This window comes from Lygodium microphyllum, chromosome 19 (assembly GCF_053477565.2).
Source record: "Lygodium microphyllum isolate KBCC chromosome 19, Lygodium_microphyllum_v1.1.10, whole genome shotgun sequence".
Lineage (NCBI taxonomy): Eukaryota > Viridiplantae > Streptophyta > Polypodiopsida > Schizaeales > Lygodiaceae > Lygodium > Lygodium microphyllum.
In genome coordinates this window covers 78,209,096-78,214,565 of record NC_141153.1, presented here as the reverse complement: position 1 = coordinate 78,214,565, position 5,470 = coordinate 78,209,096, and the positions used below count along the sequence as shown (strand labels likewise).

General features: G+C 39.9%; 1 pseudogene; it reads right to left on the bottom strand.

The window, feature by feature from the left end:
• Positions 1-3,381: 3,381 nt before the first annotated feature.
• On the bottom strand, positions 3,382-3,965 carry LOC148020068 (V-type proton ATPase subunit D pseudogene; annotated as a pseudogene).
• Positions 3,966-5,470: the final 1,505 nt, after the last annotated feature.

Sequence of the window (5,470 nt, the reverse complement as noted above, 5' to 3'; positions counted from 1 at the left end):
GCTCTTTAACTTGCTTGGGAACTTCCTCGTGCACTCACACATAGAGAGCCTATAAGGCAACTTATTGATTGGTTTTGAGAGGGGTTTCAAGTCAATAGGATCTTCCACTTTCCTTTTTGGTGGGAGAGATATAGGTGGTTGAAAGAGATCCTTATATTTATCCAAAAGATCTCTCAAGGCTACATCCATGGTCAGATTATTGGACTGATCTGAAACATCATTGTTTAAATGCAAGACAAAGATTTGTGAGCATCTCTTAAACTCCCATTTCTGTTACTTTGTTGTAATCAACTTAAAATCTACATTTTCCTAATCCCCTTTAAGTGTATAAGATGTCCATGCCCAACTGTTTTAGCTAGTCGTAGCCCAAGACAACATCAATGGGTCCCATATCAAGTATAATCAAGTCCAAAATTGCCTCATAATTTGCAACCAAGCTAAGTGGTACCTTAGAGCATATGTGAGTGTTGATTTTCTCATTGCCATTAGCCACCTACACCTTAGGGGGTTGCTATAATTTTGTGGGAAAGTATTTCAAACGATCAAGGGCTGATTTATTTACAAAGATATGCATGTTGCCATTGTTAATAAGAATAAATATGTGCTTTCCATTTAGGTTTCCTTGTATGTTTAGTGTACTTGGGCTTCTAGAGCATGTCCATGCATCCATAGATATGGAGAAAATGGAAGTAGTGGCATGTGGGGGTGTCATATGATCAGTCACACCCATCTCATGAGGAAGACAACCACCAGGGTCAAAGGGAAATACTTCGAGTCAAAGAACTACTCATGATCAAGGTCCTCATAATCAATATTTTTAGCATCTAGCATAGGAGACATAGCATTCAGGTCATCATCCTCATATTCATAATCTTCCAAGACATACATGCTATGAAACTTGACAGTGACTATCCAATAAGGGCATTGAGAAGCATGATCAACTATATATTTGTCCCTGCATCTGAAACGTAAACCCTTAGCTTTTATTTCCTTAACCACTCCCAGTGGGATAAATTTTTGACCACTTGGGGTTGATGCATTTCATGGTCTATTTTCAACATACTTAATGTCTCCCTTTGGAGTGGTTGTTGTTCCAAAACTACCATGTTTTCTATCAGTATTAAAAGTGGGAAAAGTAGGTATTTTGGGACTTCCACTAGGCGTGTTATTGCTACAATGAATCCCACCATATTGGCCCTACCTTATGGGGGCTCTTTGCTATCCAAAACCAAGCTATAAGTTGTCACTCTCATGGTACTTCAGGCCATATCTTTCAACCAACTCTATGGCCTCAAACAAGCTAGATGGATTTTGAGTCATTACATTAGATGAAAGGAATTCCATCCCATAAATATACTTATGCAACTATGCATCATCACTAACAGCCTCTACATACATTGTTAAGTTCTAAATTGATTTGTATACTCCCGTATGGTGAGATTATATTGATCAAGTTGGTACCGTCTTCTTGCCAACCATTCATTTTCTATTGAGGATACAAATGCCTACACCATATGCATCTTAAATTCATCCCAATCATGAAATTGTTGATTTTCCCTTTGTATGTAATGCCACCACATATGGTCAAAGCCCTCTAAATGAAGAGAGGAAAAAAGGACCTTTACCTCATTGGTGCATGGGTAGATGTGAAAATAAGCCTCTAGCTTTGATGTCCACTCTTCCAAGTCAGTCAAGGATGGAGATTTTCCATTAAACTTGGTAAAATTTATTTTTTCAAGCAACTCATTAGTGCCTTGCTACCCATACATTCCATGTGGTCCATGCTGCCCATGCATATGATGTCCATGAGGGCCATGCTGGCCAAATTGTCCATAAGGGTCTTGCTACTAATTATTACCATGTGGGGCATGATGTCCATACATCCCATGCTAACCAAACTGAATATTAGGACCTTGCTGGCCAAAAGTACCATGTGCATGTTGCCCATGAATGCCATGCATGCCATGCTATCTATAAGTACCTTGTGGAGTGTACTGTCCATGATTTTGGGTAGGTATGTAGCTATACCATTTCTAGTGGTTGGTTGTCTTATGGAAGGCTCATCATGCCTTATTGAGGACTCACTTGTCTCATAGGTGTTGAAGGGAATACCATGTGTCCCAATGATGCCTTGCTCGCTAGACACAATCTCCAAGGGAGGGGTCCAATTGGCTTCAAGATTGGACCAATGCTCATTTTCTTACATTGAGGGGGTTGCAAATGTCGAGACAAGAGTGGTCATTTTCTCCATCATCCTAGACATCGTGGCCATCATCTCTCTATGTCTCTCTACATGATGATTCTCATGTTGGCACAATGTGTGATTAAGCATAGAGTAACGATCCAATTTAGGGGACATTTCTTTAGGCATGACCTCATGGTTCTCTTGGGTGGATTAGGGTCATTCATTGATGCTTGAGAATCCTTGATTTTACAATAGAACTCCTCATGGGCCTTTGCCTTACCTCTTTGTCCTACCATGCCGCGGAGTTTGTCCAAACAAACCCTCTAGCACAAAATCTGAGATGTCTTTAGCTAGGGAGCTTCGATTGAGGAACTTTTTGATTCAAAATGGAGGGGAGACTGCCCTCTATGAGTCTATGTAAAAGGTTTTATCACAAAAAAATTTAGAATTGGCTATGAGCAACTTTCTGTGGCTATATAAAAAGGGACTACAATGTGTCGCACAAGATCACTACACACAAAAGTGGTTGTAACTCTCCAACCAATGGGAGATCTATTGAGAAACATGGATGTAGAGCTATGCTAGCTATGGCGGATGGAGGTTATAAACATAAAACATGATTGAGATAAAGAATTGTAACTCAAATGAATTAGGTTCCAAGATAGATCAACTTGGACTCATAAACACAATCTTGAGTGACTCAAATTGAATGTACCATTTCATTGAAATAAGTGTCAAGTACATGCCTTTATAGCTTTTTGGATAGTACCACTTTTCTTATCTATGATTATTGGATTTTGGACATCTCTTCCTAGAGCTTCTAAAGCATACACCTTTGTCATATCTCTCATACAAAGCCACTTATGGGAAAGCCTCTATATCAAGCATCATTTGCTATTCTCAGCACCCCCCCTCGAATGATGAGTTCCTACAACATCTGGCATTTTCCCCCCCTACATGCAGACATGGACCAAAATGATTTGTTGTTGCCACACCGACTTGAAAGGCTTAAGCCATTAAACTCAACCCAAGCCTTCACAATTTTGAAGCTTTTGGAAAAAAATTCAGGGGTGAACTTTTGTGTGGCACTTATGCTGCCCTTGATTTTCATTTTGCCTCTGATAAATGCCATATTTCCACTCAATTTTTTGATGGCCACAGAAATAAAGTCATCATCGGCGAAGGAGAAAACAACATCAGGAGAATATCCCTAACATTGCATTTGTTTGAAACAATTGAGAGCTTAACGACCATGCCCATGCTGGGTATACCTTGCAATTTGTAGTTTTGATAGCTTCATCCAACATGACAAAGGAAGTCTGCAGGGAGGCGAGTTCAACAAGAACCTCAACAGCTCTAATGAAGGAGGATCTACACAACTGGATTTGGTGTCCACCCCACACCAACCTTGTCAGATCATTTTTGGTCTCCCAGCTTCTGTGAAATACTGGAATTTCAAAAGCTTGACACCAGCTACATTGTCATGCTTAGCCCTAACTTTGATGGATGTGGAGCCGACATTTTCGAGGACAATATGCTTGATGATTTCACCAATCAAGTACTTGGCCTCAATGGAAATTCAAAGCTTTGAGGGAGTCTCCCATGGTTTCCTTTGCCTAGACGGTCCGTTTCAAGATCTATCGTAACTAGATAGTAAGGGCGTCGCTCTCTTCTTCTTGAGGAGATGGTGGCCTTTGGTGGCACCAATCAAACATCCCTTCACCACTCCTAGGACCATTACAATGGGAACAATGTTTAAATGTTGGCCTTGTCCCGACATGTATGATAATCCTCTATCTTTTGGATAGACAATAAGTGGCTTGGAGAAAGGTCAACAAAGAAGGGGAGACAAGAGACCTGTTGATGCTTACTTAAGCTTCCTGTGTATTTCAAAGAAGATGGGAGGGGAGATGGGTGGATTTTAAGTGAAGAGAACGATGAGAAGGATATGAGATGAAGAATAAGCCTAAGGTATGGATATGGCAGAGGGCCTTAAGGTAGGTTCATTCATAATAAAATAGGGCTAAAGAAGGACTCTACTGTAATGAAGCTAGTCATAGCTCACCATGGCTCTAATAGCATTTTGAGAAACACAAATCTAGAGCTATGCTAGCTATGGCAGACGGTGGTGTTATGGACATAAAACATGATTGAGATAAAGAATTGTAACTCAAATGAATTAGGTTCCAAGATAGATTAGCTTGGACTCATAAACACGATCTTGAGTGACTCAAATCGAAAGTACCATTTCATTGAAATGAGTGTTAAGTACATGCCTTTATATCTTTTTGGATAGTACCACTTTTCCTATTTGTGCTTATGGGATTTTGGACATATTTTCCTAGAGCTTCTAAAGCATACACCTTTGTCATATCTCTCATACAAAGCCACTTATGGGCAAGCCTCTATATCAAGCATCATTTTCTATTCTCAACAAGATCCAATCAGGGAGATTTCTAACTCTATCCAAAGGGGACAATGCCCTCTTCAAAATGAGCTTTGGGGTTTTAGCTCAATCCTCCAAATCCCTTTTGTTGTAATAGGTTTTATGGAGCAATTAATCCTAGAATGCTTACACCCACTCTCACAATTTGTCTTGGTCCAAATCAACATTGTTTGATCTTTTTATGATAAAAAGCCTTAAACAATTGACTATAGCGTATACATAACCTCTCGAGCACACCATAGCATCCATACATGGCATGTGATCGCCTGCAATGATTTGGAAAACTCGACAAGAGTCCCAAATAGCATACATTCAACTCACTGCCAATACATGTGTAACATACATCCCATATACATTTCCAATGTTCTTGCAATGTCTTCAGGGTAGGGATGGATTGTACCTCCACCTGCTTGGGCTCTAAGAACCTAGGGATATGCAAAGCTCCACCTTGATCCAGGTTGTGTACCCCTTCATGGTCGTTAATGGCAAGGAGGGGCCACCCCACTATTGGCTTGCAATCTTACCTGGCATTAGCCTTGATTACATTAGCCCCGAAGAAAGAGACATGGAAAGAGCATTCTAAGCTAATCAATTAGCATAAAAATCATATTTTTGGAAATAGACTTTCATATTTGATGAGATGCAAGGGTAGAATAGAAAAATTGGATGGGGAAGGGTTTTATCTCAGCAATTCAGTGACTCACTGATTGCTTAACTTACCCCTTTTACAAAAAAAAAAAAAAAAATTGGGTTTACTTTCAAAATCACAGCCAACAAGATGATTATGGTCAGGAGTATGATGCTCAACTGAAGAGAGGGATTTATTGAATCGCATACAT